Source organism: Castor canadensis, chromosome 2 (assembly GCF_047511655.1).
Source record: "Castor canadensis chromosome 2, mCasCan1.hap1v2, whole genome shotgun sequence".
NCBI lineage: Eukaryota > Metazoa > Chordata > Mammalia > Rodentia > Castoridae > Castor > Castor canadensis.
Genome location: NC_133387.1, coordinates 67172163 through 67194320, shown reverse-complemented (window position 1 = coordinate 67194320; position 22158 = coordinate 67172163). Strand labels below are relative to the sequence as shown.

At 45.5% G+C, this 22158-nt stretch overlaps 1 protein-coding gene across 10 annotated transcripts in view; it reads left to right on the top strand.

The window, feature by feature from the left end:
- Atxn7l1 (ataxin 7 like 1) overlaps positions 1-22158 on the top strand; it is a 214775-nt gene that overhangs the window by 47279 nt on the left and 145338 nt on the right. The window lies entirely within an intron of this gene.

The following is a 22158-nucleotide window of genomic DNA, read 5'->3' as shown; positions in this document are numbered from 1 at the left end:
TTTGCTGGTTGACTTTCACCATGATCATGATCAGCAGGGTGAAATACTGATAAGTGACCCAGGCCTTCTCTCCCCTGGTTGTTTTCCAAACTCCCTTGTCCTCACCCTCCCTATGCCCTATGGGCTTTTTAGAGTTCTTGGCTTTTCTTGCTTAGGAACCAAACATTCCAGAACATTCCAGCTGGAAGCTGGGGCAAGTCTCAGCACACATAATACTCCAATCTAGGCCTCCACTGGGAGCAAATGAAGGTGGCACTGATTTAGGGAAACTTCTCTGAGGCTTAACTCCCTTCCTGAAGGTTGATGGGGGCAAGCCCAGCCCTCCAGGTGTGAGGAAGGGAACACAGCCCTGCAGGAGTGCTGTGCTGGGAAGTTTTGCACAGCAGGGAACTATCATTTATAGCTCCTGAATCTGAGTGATTTCACACTGAAAATTTTGTAATATTTCCTCTTTCTCCTCCTTAACCTTAATCTCACTCATTTTGAGTTTCTTTGTCATCCCTATTCCTCCATTGAAAGTTTTTATGTTAAATTTCAAGACAATGCATTACTTTTAAATCATGCTCTACATAGATATATAGATATATATGTATATATATATACACCATATATGTAAAATCATGTTTTACACACACATATATATATACACACACACGTGTGTGTGTGTGTGTGTGTGTGTGTGTGTGTGTGTGTGTGTGCCAAACTACAGTGTCTTCAGCTCCTGCTCAACCTTGGCCTTATTCCCCAGAGCCTTCTGGCTATTTCTTCCGGATTACCTCCCTAGATCAAGGTGCTTAGCCTGCATTCCTGAGTCATTGGTGATGTCTGTGACCTGCTGACTTCCAATGAGAAGAAGCTGGCCCCTCCAAACAGCAGCCTGGCTTCTCCTCCTCAGCCTCCAGTAGAACTATGCAGGGGGGCAAACCCTGTGGTCAGTGTTTCCACCAGGATGATGATTTAACTGTTATTCCCTAGAAAACCTGTGTTTCTTTGTTGTGCAACTGTTTTTCAAGTTAATAATTACTTTTAAAAGACTGCTTAATTTGCTACATACCTACTGCACATGTGCACTCTTCCCAAATGCTTTGGTAGCTCCATCAATGCCTGCCTGTTGCTATTTGCCATGTGCTCACGGCAACAGGCAATCCATCAGTTCAGCACCACCCCCACCTCCTGAGTTTCCAATCTTCCTGCTCCAGCCTAGACTCAATATTCTTCAGGCTCATTGCCAAGAGCATCATCCCGGACTCCTCCTCTGTGCCTTTGTGGGCTACATCCCTTGTCTCAGATGCTATGTTTTCCCTTCCTTTATTTATTTAGTTTTTATTTTTTTGTCTTGCTCCTTTATTTGGGGGAGCACACTTTACAGCAGCTGCTTGAGAAAGAATGCACACAGGCAAATTTTCTGAGGCTTCATGGACCTGATAGTGCCTTGATCTGATATAAAATTTTCACTTGCAAATAATTCCTCTCCAAATTTTGAAGATAGCCCTCTGTTGCATTCTAACTTATGATGTTGCTAATGTAAAGTCCAGTGCCATTCTAAGTCCTTGATATGACTTGGTTTTCTCCCTGGAAATTTATAAGTTCTCCTCCTTAGCATTTGTTTTTTAAAACTAGATCATCTCAATGTAGAATATTCAGAGGAAATCACACAACTCTTAATAATAAGGTAAGAAGACATCCTGCAGGGTGTATACCTTTTCCTAGAGCCAACTATGAATTGCGAACGTGACAGTGCGATGGTTTCTGACTCTCAGCTGTCCTTGCACCTGCTACTTCTTCCCCACTTCACTCCACAATATCTGACTCTCCATGCACAAGTACGCAGTTTTAAAATGTCTGAGAGAGACACACCTTTACTTATGTTTAAGAATGATCTCACACATTTCCCCTGAAGAGACAAAAGTGAGATAGGGACTGGTGGGGGTGTGGGGGACATCCTGAGTCCCTCCCATAGCAAAGACCAGCCCCACCACAGCCCCCTACTCCTTTCAGCAGAGTTCCTGTTCTTTATATGTTCCCAGTAAATGATCTTTTATGACAGGCCTGTGAACTGATTGTTCTCAACTGGCAATTTCTGTGAAACAGAGTAGTGAATACAAAGCCCCAGGAAGAAGCTGTTCAGAACATTCACTTCTTATTTAAAGAAGAATTTATTTTTGCATCACACTTTCTGTATCTTTTCTGAATGTCTAGCCATGGGGATGTGAGAAACAAATTAAAATGTTATCTTTTAAACTATATGAGTAATCTGCAACCCTGTCAGTCCCCTCTGTGGCCCTCTCTTCCTCTGTCCTTCTTTCTCATAATTTGTTTTTGTTAATCCTTTCACACATTTATTTTAAAGGATTTCTCAGCACTGGAGTCAATGAATCCCTGAAATGAAGCTGAGAGAAAACAAAAACAAATGTAAAAAAAGCCCACCTGAAGGTTAAATAAAAATAAGACACCTATTAATAATGAAAAAATAAATATAATCCAGTATTAGTCTAATATACATAGACATCGTAGCTTTCAAATTCCTCATGTATAGTCTCTGAAAAAAATCATGCTAGATTGAAAAAGCACTGACTTGATAGTTTCTCTTCTTCTCCAAACCCTTCTTCTTCAGCAGCGTTCTAGCTCATTGTCCGTTGCTATAGCAAAATATCTAAGACTGGGTGATTTATAAAGAATAAGAGATTTCTAGCCAGGCACCAGTGACTCATGCCCGGAATACTAACTACTTGGGAGGCTGAGGTCTGGAGGATTGCAGTTTGAGGCCAGCCTGGGCAAATAGTTCTCAAGGCTCCATCTCCAAAATATCCAGAGCAAAATGAGCTGGAGGAGTGGCTCAAGCTGGAGCACCTGCGGGGAAAGCATGGAGCCCTAAGTTCAATATATAAAGGTTTGTTTCACTTATGGTTCTGGACACGCGTGGTGCTGGCATCCATTGAAGACTTCTTGCTGCATCATGAATGGCAGAGGGTACCACACAGCAAGACAGAACAAGCCCAAGTCTCTCTTCCTCTTCTTATTTAGTCTTGGGAGCCCCACCCTCATGACCTCATCTAATTCTAATTACTCCCCCAAAGGCCCACCTCCAAATGCATTAGCATATAAAGTTGGGATTAAGTTCCCATCGGGTGAACTTTCAGAAGACAAATTCAAAGCTTAGTAAGCACCATCATGCTCACTACAATCATTGTTAAAACCTCCAGTGAAAGGGAGAAAAATAAAAATTTTAGGCTTCTTAGAAGTTCACTAGAGGGCTGGAGGCATAGCTCAAGTAGTATTAGAACTGAGTTCAACCTAGTACTACCAAAAAAATTAAATAAAATAAAAACTTCACAGGAATATATATACAATTCTAGTATTGTTGAGATTTTAAAAAATCAACCAAACAGGTACAAGAAGGGGAGACATAGCTTCAGAAACCTTGTAAGTTTGTATGTTTTAGTTGACTCAACTTACCCAGGTTCAATGTACTTGCTAGAAGAGGCCCCTGTCAGCCATTCCTTCACCAGTTCATTGATTCAGCAGATGTTTACAGGGAGCCTGCCCCATGCCAAGGCTGTGCTGAGAGCAGGCTGCATGCAAAGACGGGCCTTCCCACAGAGCCCGCAGAGATGAACACAAGAGCAGAGGCAGGGAGGGCTTGCGAGGAGGCTTGGGAAGGGAGTGGGGCACCTCCATCTGCCACTGGACCCCAAGGGCATTCACAGGACTGAGAAGCTCTGAGGCTGGGACACTGAGCAAGGAGGAACAGGATTAGCCAGCAGAAGAGGCAGAGGGTGGGGGTGGGGCATGGAGTGGTGGCTCAGTGGTGTAGCTGGAGCTGGATATGGAGGGAGCAGGAGAACAGGCTGAGGTGTCCAATAGGGAGGCCTGGGCCCCAGGAGCTCTGGGAGCCTTGGAGGGAAGGCAGGCCCTGGAATCCTGAACCCTTGGTTTTCCTCCCACACCGAGGGCTCCTCCATCTCAGATTCTCTTGCTAGTTTCCACTGCTCCCAGATCTCCACATTGTTTGTTGTTTTGTTTTGTTTTGTTTTCTAACAGGGTTTCCCTAGGTAGCCTGGGCTGGCCTCAAATTTCCCATCCTGCCACAGCCTCCCGAGTGGTTGCATTACCATGCCTGCCCCATCTTCACTTTGGGGTGCTCCAGACTCATCCTTGGCCCTCTTCTCTTCCCCACCTAATTTCATCCCTCGCTAGTCACATCCAGTCTTATGGCTTTAAATGTGTTCTGTTTGAAGGCATGTCCCAAATCCCTACCAACAGCCTGGGCTTCCCTACTGAACTCAGGACTCGTACATCCCATTGCCCAGAACCCTTTGCCCCTTCTCCATACCGTACGCTACTAGAACTATCTGTGGTTCATTTGTCTCCCCTGCCAAAATGTGATCTCCATGAGGCAGACACATTTGTCAGTTTTATTCGTACAGCCAGGATTGGACCAGGTCCCCTTGGCTCCATAGCTTCCCCCCTTTCTACCACAAAAGACCACTTGGAACCACACCAAGGGAAATCTCTCAGACACTGCCTCTCATATTCTCCCTGTCCCATTTTTGGCCATGGTCTTCAGTAATTTCAATATCTCTATGAGCCTTTTTGCCTAAAATGCAAATTGTAAACCATACAAAAACAACCTTCAAGAGGATGGATCTGGAGCCACCGAGGGACTTGGGCACCTTCCCATGCATTACTTTCCTCATCCATCAAAAAGAGATGGTAATAATACTAATCTCACAGAGTTAGATGCTGCATGATCCCACTCAGGTTTGAGTTCTTAAGAAACAGGAAATAGAATGGGGCTGTCAGAGACTGGGGAGGAGGGAACTGCTTAGTGGGTACCATCTCAATTGTGCAAGATGAGAAAGTTCTAGACATCTGGTCTGCAGCATTGTACTTGTTCTTAACAATACTGCACTGTACACTAATTTGTTAAGGTCTCATTATGTGGGATTTTTAACCACAATTAAAAAAAAAAGAATACAATATACCTGTCATATTTCCTTTCTTGGATTGAATTTTCTCAAGGTTAAGGGACTTACCTAAGATCTCACACTGATAAATGTCAAGGGGTGACAAGAATCAAGCCTTTGACTTGCAAAACTGTCAAAGGATTTTGTCTGTCAAAATCCAGATCCTAAAAGGGCTCGGCAGTGTGGGGAGACATGTCCACACTCCCTGGGGAGCAAACGCCTCACATGTTGGCCTCATAAAATTCTTCTATGCCCCATAGGCTGAGCAATGAGAAATGAGTAATCCATGCATTGGTTTTACTGATGGGCGACTAGGGCTTTGCAAACAGGGGAGTAAACAAGAGAACCGTCTTAATTTCAGGCTTCATTAGAACTAACAAAGACTAAAAGTCATTTTTCAAAATGGTGGGTGGCTTCGGGGGTCTGCCCCACCTGGAAGGGGCACTTGATCTGTACAAGCAGCAAAAATAATTGTGTCTTCCATGTCACTCGGGTAGAAACTTCTGTCCTAATTAATTCTTATCGCCTCCTCCCTGCATAAATATGCTTGGGCAAAGTGGCACCCTGACATTTTGTTGTTGTTGTTTTTTCTCTTCTTAACAAGGAATTTTCTCTGCTCAGGCATTGTAGGTGCTGATCTTCCTGTGTCCTGGAGGTGCTCCTAATTAGTTGGTGCTTCCTTCCCAGAACAGTCACCATTGAGAGTGGGTTTGGACTACAGGAGACAGTGATGTTGTCACCTTATCAAAGTGCCACTGAAAAGGCCTGGCTTTTCTGGGGACTCATTCACTTTTACACCTCTCTGGAAATAGAAACAGCAAGCTCCTTGCTAACTGGGGCCAGAGGCTGCTGGATTTTGCAGTCTTCTAAAAGCCCTTCCACCTCCTTTGATGCCTCGAAGCCTTTGCAATAGGCTCACTCCTGAGCTGAGATCCTTCCTCACCAGTGGACAAACACTCAGCTGGGGACAGTGTGACAGAAGCATGCTACTGTCACCTGTCCCCAAATAACCTGGCACCTCCAGGCATGCCTATTGACTAGGGACAGGCCTACTGTGCACCCCTTGGAGAAGGTATGGAAAGGCCTTTTTCTTTGCTTATTCTGTGGACCCTCCAGGCCAACGATGGTATATTCTTAGGCAGTTCTTCCATAGTAGAAGAAGGGTGGACACTAGAAATCTGAGAATTCTCCCCCACTGCTTCAGAGCTAGAAGGAGAGGCTGGCTTGGGCCTTCATTCAGGACTCACTCATACAGTTAGTTTGGGCTGCCCAGTAAACCACCACAAATCTTGATGGCTTAAGACAAACAAAAGCATGTGTCATGATCCTGTGGGTCAGGAGGGTGCTTCTTGTGAGGATGGCTCAGATGACCTCACTTGCCTGTCTGGCATTAAAACAGTGCTCCCTTTCCCCCAGACAACCTGCAGGAACCCCTGCTCATCAGAACCCAACTCTGGGTCATTCTGGTGAGGCCTGCCTTGCCCCATGCAGCATGCACTCTCTGTACCCACACTGCTTATCACTTGCCATAGTGTGGCTTGTGCATCTAGGCCTGTCTGTATGAATGGTCTGAGAGCCCCTCGGGGGCAAGAATCATCTCATTCATTGTCCTGTACCCCAGTGCCTCGTGTATAGCCAATGGTGGTGAATGAATTTTGAATGAATGAGTGAACAGGTAAGTGGGTAAGGACAGTGAGGTGGGATCAACAATCCCTTACCATACTGAATTACCTGCCATTAGCTGCCAGCCCCCTGACTTCCTGCACATGCATTTACCAAGCCCTGGAGCCATGGGTCTTCCCTCCCTGCCTCAGCCCCAGCTGGGAGGGGCAGCTCGGCTCTCTAGCTCATTTTGCCCTTCTGCCTGTTTTGCTCAGTTCTCACATCCTTTTATGCTGTCCCATTCTCTAACTGTCTGGCACAATGTAGACTTTTATTACATCAGTGCATTCAGCTGTCTGACCCGCTCATTGTTTTAAGGGCATAGGAGTCCTCACTATAGACAGGGACTTTGGTTTATGTTTCTGTACTTCCTTGGTCGTTGAACATTTGTTTAATGTTACTCCACAGGTATTTAGTCAGAACTGACCTTGGAATTCTGGTCACTTCCCCATCTGTCTCCCTTTCTTTGAGCTGCCATCCTCTCTGTAAAGACAGAGTGGGGTAGAAGTCAAGTAAGCAGACTTGGGTTCAAATATGGGCTCCACCATGCCGAGCTGTGAGACTTGGAAGAAATAGCTTAGATAGCCTAGCCTCCTGAGCTCTGTTTCCTTATCTATAACATGGAGATAAAATCTGCCTCACAAGGCTGTTGTGAGGATTAAATGAAACAATCTGTGTAAAGCACTCAGCACAGGGCCTATCATGGTGTAAATGCCCAATAAAGTTGGCTGCTAGGATTGATGTTTTTTTCAATAATATTGTTTTATCAATAAATCTTTCCCTAAAAGATCTATCACCGACTTACCCCTGGCTGGCACCTAATACATAGCATAAGCATTGTAGAAATGTCAGACTAACATCTATGGGGGTCATGTAAGGTTGCCCCTAAAATGTACCCATTATGTGTAGTTGGAATGAGAGGCTATTTTTTCCTGGGATGGAAGAGGAGGCCAGGGAGGGGTACAGGGGAAGCTTTTCCATTTATCTCCATCAAGGGCTTCCCGCTCCTCTGTGGACATAACCCATGTTCTGATCTTATCTTGAGGCGGGGTGAGTAGTGCTGCCCCTTTACCATTCATGATAGCACGTGGGGCAGCCAGACCCAGGAGCCCAGCTTTAATTAGTCCCTTTGGAGGCACAAACGCCCAACCTTATTCCCTTCAGGGTTTAGGGTTTACTTTCCTTGATTTGAGAGGATCTCTGCTTGGCTGTTGCTTGTCTTACAGGGCTTATCCTACATTCTGGGCAGTCTCTGCCCTCAGGTCTGGAAGAGAGACTTTACCATACCAGTCTCAGAGCCATGGCAAGCCAAGGTGCCAAGGCTGAGGACTACCCACTTCTCTCCCTCTGCCCAGAGCTGGCAGAAGTCCCGACCACTTCTGGTCCCTTGCCTGTGCAGGATTGCTTCCTGGGCTGCCTCCTGTGATTGACTCATGGCCCCAAGGCTGCATCAGAGAGCGGACAGTATTATAACCCCACTCTGTTGACTGCATGGACAAATCAAGCAGGTGACTCACTTGTGCACCTTCCTCCCCTGTCTCGGCCTATCATGGGGTGAAAACACACAAACCAAGCAAACAAACTTCTGTGGGAAGAAAGGGACCTCCGGGGGACTCTAGCCCAGTGCCTGGTTGAATAGCTGCCTTAGAGTCACCCAGAGAGCTGTATTCCAAACTGCAGATCCCAGGAACTCACCTCCAGGATTTCCAATTCCACCCATCTGGTGGGGTCCAGGAATGTCTCCTTCAAATGCTCCTCAGAGATTCTGATGCTCTGTTACATTGGAGCCACAGGCTTGCTCCGCTGCCTTATTTCTTTAGCGAAGGCAGGTGCCCTGGGGCCCCAGTGAGGTCACAAGCCCTGACAGTTTAGTGATGGAGGCCTGAAGCACTGAGGTTACTGCTCAATCTCTGCCTCATTCTCACAGCGGCTGGGGCCAGTGCTGCTTATCCATGGGGTGGAACGGGAGGCCTCTGGGTGGGATCCACAGGGAAACATTGACTAGGGTCCTGGGGAAGCTGAGAAGGAGCCAAGGCTGAGAACAAGGCTCTTTGGCCATTTATTTAAAATGCACTTATGGTCTCAACCCCACCCCCTCAGCCACCCATGGCAGTGCCTCTACTCTGCAACCCACTGTTGCTGGGCAGGTGGAGAGTGAAAAACAGGACTTACATTTGGTCCTGTTTTTAGTCTGAGTTGAAGTTGTCTGGATAGTGACCCAGATGCATGGTTTGATATGAAGCAGAACGTTGGGACCAGGTCTAAGTTCACCAACACAGATAACTCCAAGTCCTGGGTTTGGTTCTTCTCACATGAGCATTTTGCCCTTCTAGAATGATGGAACTGACCAAAGATACAGCAGTGCCCCAAGCTCTCAGCCGTTTACACTGTGAAGTCGCTAGAATAGCTGGCGCAAACCCCACAGAGATAGGCCATGTTTCTGAATTGAAAACAGCATTTAAACTAGGAAGAGCAAAGTGAGTGAGTTCTGGGCAGCCCTGGAAGGGGAAAGCCACCCACTGGAGCTGGCTGCTGTGCAGGCTGCTGGAAGGAGCCTCCTGCCACAGGAATTAGGGACGTTGAACCACCATCCCTTTGGCCTGTGTGGCTAGGCTGTTGCTGATAGTATTACAGGAAGGCGTGATTTTTTTCTTTTTTTTCTGATAACTGAGAGGCAGTTTGAGGGTACTATGAAAGAACTCCCCAGGCAAGCAGACCTTAAGTAAATAAAAGCACAAAAATAGATTTTCCAAACCACGTCCTTTCAGAGCACAGTAGGATTTACTGAGAAATTGGATTGAATTCCCCTTGGCTCACCTGACTGCTGAGTGGAGGAACTCAAAGGAAGGGTCTGTGTTTCCCCAATGGATCTGCTGAAACAGAGGCCACACAGGGCTGATGGCTCTAATGGGAAACCTTTTGAAAAGCAGCTGGGGGTTTGACACCGGGGTGTCCAAACTGCAGGCTGGTGATGGGGGCCAAAGCTTAACTAGATTACCCCACCCGTGAACCCACAAATTGAGAGATGACCGTAGAGCCTCTGCCCTGCCCACATGTTAGAGGTTTCCTGAGGTATGAAGGCCACTGGGCAGCCCTCAGGAGACAGAGTTACTTTTCTAGTGGTGATGAGCGGTTAGCCCAAAGCATCCACACCCTGGTGCCATTCCATTTGGGTATGGAGACTGCTATTTGCCAGGTGACCAGCCCAGTGCCGGAGTTAGAGTCTGACCACAGAGCACAAAGGAGTTTCTCTCTTGAGTCAAGGGATGAGGGTTAAAATGTCAAGTCATCACTGGCCTCCTGTTTTAGGTAGGTTTTCAGAAACCAGGCTTTTGGCAGCCCCAAACCATCCAAGAACCTAAATATAATGCCCTGCTCACCTTCCAGCTGAGAATGTTATTATGGGTGAGAACCAGAGGTGTGCTAGTATACTGGCTCTCTGAAAAAAGATTTAAAGACCCTGTTTTGTAGTGTTTACCAGTCCCCAAGGTGCAAATACTCCTATTGTGCTAATTCCAAGCCACTAGTGCAAGAGGTGACACTGAATGAGGAGTTGGGAAGAGGAAAGAGGTGTGCACAGTTGGCTCTTAAGAGCTGTCTGAGTCAGCTCTAGCAAATTACTGAACTGTATGAGTCTCTACCTCTAAAGAATAGAGGTACCTAAGAAGGACAAACCCATGGGCCAGGGGTAATCTCAAAGATACCCTACATGTTCAGGTCACTTCCCCCTGGGCTAACGGGACCTTAACCAGCCAGAAGTTTCATCTTGCCAGACTAACGCCACCTATACAGTTGTGTCTCCATTTTAATAATTGTCATGTTAGGACAGTGACTGGACAACCTTAGGGGTTATCATGTCCCTGGAAGAATTTGTTAAAAATATATCTTACTGGACCCCATCCCTCAGGGTATCTGATGCCATAGACCTAGGATGGCATCTATATTTGGCAAGCAGATTGCATTGGAGAAGACTTCACTTACTGTTTACTCACCCTGTGGCTTGGATGACTGAAAGTTCAAGGCCCAGAGACTTTCAGTACAGTGACTTTATTTTCAGCACTCACTGCTGTGCTCCAGGGAAACAGGACCATTGGTTTGTCTTAAGTCCCGCCATGCAAAATCTGATTCTCATTCTAATGGATTGAGAGCATCCCATGCATCAGACAACAGACACGTGTCACTCCCATCCCATTTTACCAACTGCTCTATTATCAACAGCCCCATTTTGCAGATGAGGAAATTAAGGCCAAGACATTTTCCAAGGAGTTGGTACTAGGATTCAAATCCAGGCCATCTGACTCCAGAGGCTGCATTCTAAACATGACACTGAACTGCCTCTGTAAATTAATGTTCTTCTGAGGGTCTTTGACTATAGCCTAGCTAAATCAGGCTGAAGTTCAGTTCAGTTTCATGGGCATTAAGTGTCCGTAAGATGCTGGCAGTAGTATAAGGTGACCCATTTAATCCTAGCAACAGCGTTCATGGGAAGATGTGACTGCTGTTTTCAGAAGAGGAGAGGTGGATCCAGAGAGGTCCCATGGCTTGTCTGGTGCTGCACAGCCAGCTAGGAACAGAGCAGGAGCTTCTTGCTCCTTGTTCTTCCTGCAGCTGCTCAGCCGAGTCTCGCAAGAGATTCCTTAGGCTAATGTAAGACAACTTTGATTCATTGATGCACTTTTAAACATTTGAGCATGTTTCTGGCAGTCTTCGTTTTTGACTGTTAAATGTCTGAGTCTGTAAATAAAACATTAGTGTACACATGGGGAAGATAGACGAATCCACCTCGATCTTCAGATACAGCCTAGAGTGGGCAGAGTGCAACAAGAAGAGGCAGAGACCTGTTTGCACAGAGAAAAGGTTAGTTGTCTGTGCAGGAATTGAGGACTTCCTGGAGGCCGGTGCGCCAAAGTAGGCCCTTGCAGGAAGTGCAGGATTGCAGCTACATGGAGGAAGGGTAAGGGAGGTACAGTGGTGGGGAGGATCTGGTGGGAGCTGACCCTGGGGCCCAGGGGTCGGGGCTAGGTCGTGGGCTTCATGAACCCTGCTAAGAGACTCCCTTTTCTCCTCAGCCCATAAGTAGTTTCATGCTTGATTTGTGATTGAAAACGTTGTGATTTTCTCCTTCAGCTGATCGATCTTCTTTTCCATTACCTCAAAACACCTTTTTCTTCCTGGGCCTCTGTGCTCATAAGGCGACTGCTGTAAGCGCCAGCACCCTCAGCCTGGGCCACACATCCTGGGGATGTGTGACTAGGCTGAGGAACATGGGTGTGAGGAGAAGCTTCTGGGCTGCTTTGTGTTATCTAAGGGCAGAGGTCTGTGTCTGGCCCTCACGAGCTCAGGTGCAGTGTCCAGTGCAGCTGGAATGTTCTGAGCCTGAGAACCATTCCTCCATTCGTAGGAGAATGCCTTGGGATGTCCATCAACAGTCTGCTGTCGTCCAGCTGTCCCAATGGCTTGAGTGCTTTGCACACTGATTTAGGGACATTAAGCAGTTCCTTTCCATTACTCTCCAGCTCTGCTGGGTGGACACATTTCTCTTGATGGAGCCAAATGGTGCATTTACCTCTGAGCCAGAGCAGTGTCATTGTAATCTTGAAGGGTACTTGGGGTTCTCCATAGCCTTGACTAATGGCCCTCTTGGGAAAATGTTGAGATCTTTGCCAGTTGTGAATATAAACCACAGCCAGAATCAACTTCTGCTGTCAGAGACACTAATAAGTGCCATGGCATCCGGGTCTCTTGTCCTGGACCCTCTAAATAGGAATCAGCATGGTGGGACTCACCAGGATCACCTGGGACTACCCATCATTCTAGATGCCAGGTTCACCAGTTCTGATCAGAGTATCTCTTTGTCATCTTTCCACCTGCAAACAGAACCCTGAAGGAGCCCTCCACCACTGTGCAGGGGTGGGTATGTCTGAAATGATGGGACAATTTTCCAGCGTACACATTTTTTTACCTTGTGAGTTGCTGTCTCCATCACATGTCTGATGGCATTGTCAGTAATAGCCTGATGACTGAGGCCTACCATGATACAGTGCCATTGGCGAAGGTCTCTGAGTAAACCTTTACTAATGTCACATTTCCTGTTTGTGAGGTACCCACCAGAGAGCTTCTTCATGGACTCTGCTTTTACTCTTGTCCTGCAACCTGTCATCCAAGAAATCTCTCAAATTGCCATGTTGGAACAAGTGGTGCATCTTTCTACATGGTGGATGGATACTGCCTGGCTCCTCTTAGTCATTCAATCCATTTTAAACTAAAATCTCTATAAACAGTGGCAGAAGACTCCTTTCATAACTGTCCTACTCTCAGCAGGACTGTGAAAGCCCAATATGGTGTGGGCATTGCTCTCACAGACAGCTGAACACCCAACTCTGGTTATTTGCCCTGGTACCCGGTCTTGTTTTCATCTGGATAGAGTAAGAGCCTCTCAGCACATGAGTCGCAAGAAGCAAGATGGCAGACATTGAGTTATTTGGCCTCAGAGCAGCCATTTTTTTAAGTGAAAAGTCTATTCAAGTGTCAGAAGCCTAGATTCAGTTGCTTACCAGGAAAACTTCAATTCAGATTTCCACTTGACATCTAGTACATAAACTGAACTATCGTGTACTGAAGAAGATGACAGTACACATCATTGTCGTGACACATCTGGCCGTGCTGTCCTGCAGTTTGTAATGAAGCTCCTGGAAGCCAACCAACTTTTCCTGCTGTTGGTTATGTTTCTTTCTTTTTTTTTTATTGTCATAATATTGTTGTACTAGGGGTACATTGTGACATTTACAAAAGTGCTTACTGTATATCTTGGTTAGATTTACCCCTTCTATCTTTCTCCTTTATCTCCCAGCCTCCCCATCTTAGAACAATTTCAACAGGTCTCATGTTCCATTTTCATGCATGAGTACATAGTACTTCCACCATATTCCCCCTCCTTCACCCTTTCCTTACATTCTCCCCCTGCACCACCACTGTTACCAACCCCCCAGACAAGGACCTGTTTTACCATCCTGTCCTCTGTTTTTTGAAAAAAGACATTTATATTGATTTTCTTTTTTTCTCCCTTTTTTTTTTGATTTCACTTATTTGCTCATTTTTTAAAACCATATCTCACTTTTGTCACCCAAAATGTACGTATGGTGTAGCAATAAAACAGATAAAGATCAAGCTAAACCAACCCCAGGATACATGCTGAAATGACATAATGCTTCCTATGATAGACAGACAGATGATAAGATGGAGAGAGAGATAGACGATAGGTAGATAGTAGGTAGGTAGATAGATAGACAGATAGATAGGCAGCCCTCACTAATTCCTTTTAAGGGTGAACCGCTCCAATTTTGTGTTCATTTGCTGTTTCTGGAAAGTTCCTATGCAGCATGGATGGATGTGGCACTCTCTCTTCCCCTCTTCTTCACCACCTTGTCTTGACACTTCCTGTTGGACAAGTCATTCTATGTAGAGCTGGAAAGGAACTTAAGGGACCAGTTAGTCCATCCTCCAGTCTCAGTCAGGATGCCACAGTGAGAGGGTGAACTGTCCTGTATGAAAAGAGATGTTTCCATTGATTTCCCTTGACCCACTTAAGGTGTTTTAATAGCACTTTCATGTTCAACCTGAAAATTCTCTTTGACCATGTTTTAGTGCATTTTCTGTCATTATAACAGAATGCCACAGACTGGGTGATATTCAGTTCTGGAGGCTGGGAAGACCAAGGTCAAGGGACACATATCTAGCAAAGGGCCTTCTTGTACCTAGCAAGGCTCAAGGGAATGGGGGAGGGGGAGGGGGAGAAAGAGAGGGAGGGGAAGGGGCCCGAACTCATCCCTTTTTCAGGAATTCAGTCCTCCCATTCATGTGGTAACAGTATTAATCTTCTTCTCACATAACCTAATCACCACCTAAAAGGTCCCACAGAGTTGTGTTGGGGATTGAGTTTCTAACATATGAATTTTGGGGGATACACTTAAACCATGCAGACCATAACCGGTTTTGAATGGAAAAACATCATATGTAGATCATCACTTCCTTGTTCCCAAAACCACTGCCCTATTCCTGAAATATGGCTCCTATCTCCACCTCCCAGAGATCTGTCTTGTATGGGAAGATAGGAAAAGGGAAGGCATCAGAGACTATGCTAAGAGACCTAACCTGAACTCAAGAGATGCCCTTGGATGGATGTGGGAGAAGTCACCCCAGAATCACTAGAAACTGGCCTCATACAGACAAGCTCTTAAATTTCTCTGATCAGTGAGGATTGGGGAAGGGAAAGCAAAAATATCAGAACAAGTTCTACAAAAGAAGAGTTGAGAAAAAATGCCCAGGGAGGCCCAGTGACTTTGTGAAAATATGTATCTCAACAGTAGTCCTCAAGCTAAAGAAAATATGAGCATAAAGATTAAGTGAATATTTAAACATTTAAATGAAACAGGAAGGAGAACCTGGGAGGGAGGGAGTCTGGTGGTGACTCATGACTGTTCCAAAGCACTCATAGACTCCTCTACTGACATGTTCTTAAAGTGCCATTCAGCTTGAAAGGCAGGAGGAAGGGCTAGGATTTCCCCCAAGAGGATGGCACTTCTCTCTTCCCTCTCTAATTGAGTCAGAGAACTATATGATTTTCATTGACAGACCCTTGGTTGAATGTACTGTACCCATCCTTTGTCTCTGTGCAGAACTTGGGCCTTGAGTCTACTTGATAAGAGGGAAATAAGGCTGTCCTATCCATGCAGCTGATCTCTAAGCCCAAGCAGACCTTCCTGACAGAACAGCTTTGGCCAGGATACCTTACCAGGACTCAGCAGCCTGGCAAAGTGGTTACATGTGCCTCATCTGCCCTAAGGGCCAGAGCTTAGATGTTAGACCAAGGAGCTATCAGCCAACCTGGCTGGAGTGCTGCATAAAGATGGTATGATAGGATGGGGAAAAATCTCCTTGAGAGTCAGGGCTGGTTTTACATCCACAGGAACATTTTTAGGAATAATTTGTTGGTAGTGTTGCTTAAGCCAGGCATAGGCAACAGGGAGCCCTCTGCATAATGATTCTCCTGGCTACCAAGGTCACTGTTGCCCAGCTGACCAGTCACATCCCCTGCCAGGCTAGGCTCAGGTTGCCATCACGTGCCCTGGGTTAAGCCTGGCTGTGTGCTAGCCCAGTGTCACCTAGGGGATAACTGAGACAGGAAGGCTGGGAGAAGTCTAGATCATCCAGGCCCTGGATCATACAGAGTCTTGATGTCAGCTTCAGTCAAGAAACAGAAAAGGAGACCAGAGAGAGTTTCCAGAAAACACCCAAGCCTACCCCAAATACAGACTATGAAGGGACCCCCTGCTGAGGATGGGGGGCAGGGAAGAGCTGAATTTGCCAGTGCAGGAAGGAATAAACCACTTCTCACTAGCATGACCACCTGGAGCTTGCCTCCTTGGATTCACAAAGCTCTTGTCTTCCAAGGAGCTCAAAGAATGAATAAATTGATATAATTATTGATCTCGTAATTTAGATAACAACGAGGATATTAGGGCAATTTATTATCATTTACTACTTTCCTCTTTGAGAGAAGAGAAAATGAAAGAGTATGAGAAATAAATCAACTTCTTGGGAACTTCATCCTACTTAATGTATTAACATTGATTCATCATCCACCACGTGCCAGACTGTTTGGCTGTGGAGATATGAAGGGCATAAGTCACGCAATTCCTGTCTTACAAAGATTGCCGTCTAATAAGAGTCAGAGGCATAAACCAGGTGCTCCATTATAGCCTTAGAAAAGCCCTATTCTCACTGCCAAGTGGCAGAGGGTTGGGAGGTAGGGAACACCCAGAGGGGCGGAGGGACAGAAGGAGGATGCTTCCCAGAGAAGGGGCCAAGTGAGTTCTAGAGACAAGAAGGCTCTAGATAATATGTTCTTTTTTTTTTTTTTCACATATTTTCATGTGCCAACCCCTTCACAAATATGTCATTCAATTCCAGATGAGGAAACAGAAGCTTAGAGGGGACTGCCATATCAAGTAGTAGAGACAAGATTTGAACTCGGGGCTCCTGACTTCAGGGCCCAGCAATCAGGCACTGTGTCTTTAAGGCCCAAGGAAGCCTCCCAGGGTCCCAGTGCAGACCCCTCCATCTGCCTTAAATGCATATCTCTAAAGGCCTTTCTAAAGAAGGGAGTTGGGCTGTCTCATGTGGTCCTATTGGTTCGTTGGTTGGTTAATAGGTAGGTTGGTAGGTTAGTTGAAAGGTTGATTGGTAGGTTGACTGGTAGGTTGATTGGTTGGTAGGTTGGTTGGTTAGTAGGTTGGTTAGTAGGTAGGTTGGTTGGTTGGGGTTGGGGATCCAGAGGGACCGTTCATGCAGGCTTACAGAGTACTTCCACTCACCCCTCTGTGTTTCCCAGCACCTGCCTGCCTGCCAGGCAAGAGGGTACCACCCAGTCCAGCCCCAGCAAGGAGAGGCCAGAGTCATTGTAGCCTTTGGTCTGCAGAAGAAGAGGAGCCTGGCCCCTGCCACCTATGCCTGTGTCTCTCATAGGGCTGCATTGCTCACCACTGCTTCCTTTCCAGTTCTGTTTCAGTTTTGATTTCACTGATTTTGAAGCCCAGGCAGACCCTGGGTTTTCAGAGTTCTGACAAACAGAACGCAGACACCTTTTCCTAGCGGGAATTCAGAATTCTGCTGGGGAAACAGGAAATGTCAGATCTGAGGTCATTTTATGACCCCAACTTGTTTTGTTCTTTGAATTTAAGGAGATTTTGAAGTTGGGGAACAAATAAAATCACTCTATCAGAGCAAAGGAGAAATATTTTTGTATATCCCCTCAAGCTTTTCATGTGACATAAATGATTTAAATGCAACTGAAAATTCCACTAGCAAAAAAATTAATAAAAACTGTATAATATGCATATGAAGATGAATAGGGTGAAAGAAGGCTCTTAGGACCAGCTGCTCAGTGTCCTGATCCCGGGCTGCTTGGAGTCAGTCAGTCTTATGTTTCCTTGAACCTCAGTAATTTCTTCCAAATATTGTGGACTGTCGGAGTCCATGTAAGTGGAGATCACAAATCAAAATCACCAACGGCCATGAGCACATCCTTTTGATAGATTTCCAAGGAAATCCAATGACACCTGGCCCTCTGGGTATTGTCATATGGTTGTCACATCCTCGGGATCCACAAAAGATCTGTGGATGAACTTGTCTTCCTCCCAGGGAGCAGAAGCCAACTTTTTAAGACAGGGTTCTTATCTGCCTCTTGGGAAGAGCTTGGTTTGTTGAAATTAACATAATTAAAATCCCATTTTTATTACAATATTTTTGAATAAGTTTAAAGGGAGAGTATAGATTTAAAATCATATTTTTAAAAATCTTCATTATTACTATAGCACTGTGGCATGTCCCACCGTGATATTTTTATTTCCTGTAATGCCTAAGGTAGTTTCAGACCCCTCTCTGGAAAAGACTGTTAGGAAAACCTCAGGTTGTTTTCTTGAACCTTATCATCTTTCCCATGAAGCTAAAATTCATGATTGTCTGTTTTGCTGTCTTTTTCCCACTGCAATTTTCTTTCGTGAGCATAGGTATCATCGATTGCCAATAAGCTGTTGTTCAGTTATCTTCAAAGCAAATCTGCCCTTGCAGCTTCTCTGTGCATCTTGTGCCTTGCTCAGAACCCTACTCGCAGAGGCAAGCAATCTACCCTTCCTCACTCTTTCCTGAGGTTTTCATCTGTCAAGGCCTCTCCAGTTGTTGCTTCATAATGTCAAAGTCAGCTTTGGAAGGTTTCCAGGGGCAAATTCAAAAGCACATAGCATCTAGCTTGATCTTAAATCCACAAAACCAGCTGTCTTCCCATCTTGGAAACAAGTCCTACACAAATAGTGAATTGGAGGTGTTGCCCTGCCCTTTCCTTGACTGGAATCATATCTAAACGTGACTATTGGATATAAACTAAAGTTTATACACACACATGACTTGGCTTGGCAAAAGAGTTAGAAAGCTATTTATCTTGAATAAAATGCTAAAATGCTACTCCCATTCTGCCAGTTTTTTTTTTTTTTTAGTATTGTATCGACTTTAGAAGCAGTTTAGCAACTATACTGAAAAATCAGTTATTACTTCACTTTCATAGAAACCATTCTATTGTCCCAAACTTTGTATCTCTTACATCACCTCTGATCTCTGTCCTTTCCTTCACTCCTGTGCCATGGGGTAGAGAATCTGGGCACCAGAGGCTGTGAGATCCAGACAGGAAGTGGTAAATATGTTTACCTGGCTGTGTTACACATAAGTTCTTGTGTTAATAATTTATACCACCTCCATAATTGTATACCTTCCAGTGTGGTATATGATGAATATAATGTTCTCTATTTTATAGCTAGGGAAATCGAGTCAGGAACAAGTGATGCCAGGGTAGGTGCTTATCAGTGGTATGCTAGTAAATGTTTTATCAGCCAGCTCTCTAAGGACAGAAATCCTGTTTTGTGGTGGAGGTTGACTTCTGTGGTGTAAATACAGTAGTTCCCCCCGCCCCCCGACACCTTAAGGTTTGCTTTCAGTGGTTTCGGTTACCTACAACCAACCACAGTTCAAAAATATTAAACGGAAAATTCCAGAAAGAGTACATAAGTTTTAAATTGCACACCATTCTAAGTAGCCCAATGAATCTTGCCTAGTATGTGAATCCTCTCCTTATCCAGAGTGTCCATTCTGTATACACTACCCAGCCATTAGTCTCAGGAGCCTTAGGACAGTCCATTAATTATCTAGACAATCCTTCTGTTTTAGTCCGTTTTCTATTGCCCTAACAGAATATTAGAGACTGGGTAATTTATAAAGAGAAGAAGTTTATTTTGACTGGAGGATGGAAGTCCACATTCGGGTAGCTGCATCTGATAAAAAGCCTTGTGTTCCATCACAACATGGTATGGGAGCAGAAGTGGTCACACATGGACGAAGGAAAGCATGAAGGGCCGACTTACTTGCTAACAACCAGCTTTTGGTAGAAGGAACTTACTCCCATGAGAAAGACATTAGTAATCATTAATGACTACTTGCTCTTAAAGACCTCACCCCCAACACTACCATGGTGGCAATCACATTTTAACATGAGTTTTAGAGGGGACAAACCATAGCACCCTCTGAACTGGCATGTTCATCTGTAAAATGAAATCTGGCTCTGTTGTTGAAGAAACAATGTTTCGCTGAGGAAAAAAACATTGGCTTTTGTCAGTGTCCTGTAATCTCATCCTGCTCTATAAATCACTGCCATAGGATTTCCAGAAATTACTTTACCTTTGTTCCCTTGCCTGGAAAGCAGAGATGTTGACTTCCTAGATTAATTGTGAAGAGTTGCTGAGATAATTGTATCATGTCAACTATTCTGGAAGGGGATATATTAATGCAACTACAGTGGTTCTCGCTAGGTGTGGCATTTCAGGTGGTTTCATGTTTCACTTTTTGCTCATCTCTATTCAGTGTTGCACTGGTAAATGTTGAACAACCAGCCTGATTTGTAGCGTTTGCCCGTTTTTGTGGTACAAATACTCCCATCATGGCTGATGGGATAAATTAAGAGAGAGAGAGAATATTGAGTGGCTGGAGTTGTGCCTGGCATAGTAGTTTTCATCTCTCCTTCATCCCCAAACCTTATTAACCTTCTCAAATGGCCCCCTGACCTTGAATGTGTAGCCGTGTGAGGTGGGGAGGTCTTCTGGGATCCAAGCACCCTTTACCTCGTTCCCCATCTCTCAGCCTCCCAGACTTTAGGCAGCCTGTAGAGGAGATCCTTGGCTGACGACAAGGAATAATCTAGCAGTCAGGCAAGAAGTCCTCTCATTTTTCATCTGAGACATGCTCTGAGCAGACAAGTACAAGGCTGAAACTGCCCTTGCAGGAAGCCAAGAAAAGTCCCTACCAGAGAAGGGCTTGAGAACACATGCCCAGCTGGGCACAGTCTCTGACTAGCCTGACCTTTACCTTCAACTCAGTGGCACACAGCGAGGGGGAGAGGGGGGGAACCAGGATAGCTCTGCGATCTCTGGAGGATACAGAAGACTGGAGCATCAAGTGGAGTCCTGACAGGCCCCCAGCAGATCAACAGGTGGGTACACCAAAGAGCAGAGATGTATCCCCACATCTTGTGGTGTCTGGTCTTAGCCTCTTAGCACTTGGATCAAGTGTACGTGCTTAAGAAATTTTTGATAATGCTTGGTTTGGGTGGGATTTTTAATTAGTGAATTTCTTTCCTTCATAGCTTGACTTGTTGCAGAAGGGATACAGGCAGCTCAATAAATTCTCACTGAGTAAATAAATGTCTCAGCCCTCACCTGCATGTTCCTGAATAGAAAATGTTGCTTTAAATGAGATGCAAAGTATTAATAATGGTTGCCAGTAATTTCTTTTTAATTTCTTCTGGCTTTTCTGAAGATACATTTGAAAAATATATCTTCAAAGAGCATGGGTCCTTTTTGTTGCTTAAAAATGAATATGTTATAAGAATAAACAGCAGTTAACACTCAGGAGGTGGTATGTCTCTGCTCTGAGCCTCTGAACTGCCTGCCCACAACACATGAGGGTTCCAGTAACTCAGGACTGCTCCATGGGTGGGCCCAGCAGTGGCCCCTCCACTTTGGTCACAGCTCAGTGCCCTTCTAACCTCCCCTCCCACTGGCCTGCCACCCACCAGGCACTAACTAATAATACCGCCCTCAGTTAGGCCCAGACAGATGGTGATGTAGGTCTCAGTCAGAAGTGGAAGTCCCCAGTGAGGGTGCGAGGGAGTAACAGACCACACCCAGACAAGTAGGGTCTCTGCTCCTTGTTCCATAGCAAATGTGCCAACTCCATGGCCAGGCACACAGAGCAGGGACCTCCCGCAAAGCTCTCCACAGCATGAGGACTCGGCTCGTCCTTCTGGCATAGGGTCACAGTTGGGAAAGCCATCCTCCATCTGGAGGTTTTCATTAAGGACACAGGCTGAGTCTGACAAACGAGGGCTGAGGAGGGGTTCAAGTACTACCTCTGTGAGCCTGAGGACGCTCAGGAGGTCGTGATAGAGGCAACTTCACGCGTGCAATGTCATTAACTCTTCTGTCCCCCCGTGAGCTCATGGCTTCCCATCCTCAGAGCCCGTGTGACTCCCCTGGAGCTCTCAGCTAAGAAGAGGTGCCCCTCCAGGACCCTGCCACCACACAGTGGAGCACTGGGAGATGGGGGCGTGGGTTTCCTCCCAGATAAACTTTTGTGTGTGACAGCTTTGTTGAGATAGAATTTGTATGCCGTACAATTCTCCCATTTAAAGTGTGCAGTTCAGTGGTTTTTAATGTATTCACAGAGTTGTGCAACTATCACTGCTATAAATTTAGAACATTTTCTTCTCCCCACCCCCAAATAAGCCCTTCACCCCAACTCCTCCAAGTCCTCCACCCAAGGCAAGCCTTTTAGCTACTTGTTGTCTATGTAGGTTTGTCTCCTCTGGACATTTCACGTAAGTGGAAACATCCAGTGTGACCTTTTGTGCCTGCTCCTCTCGCTCCTCAGG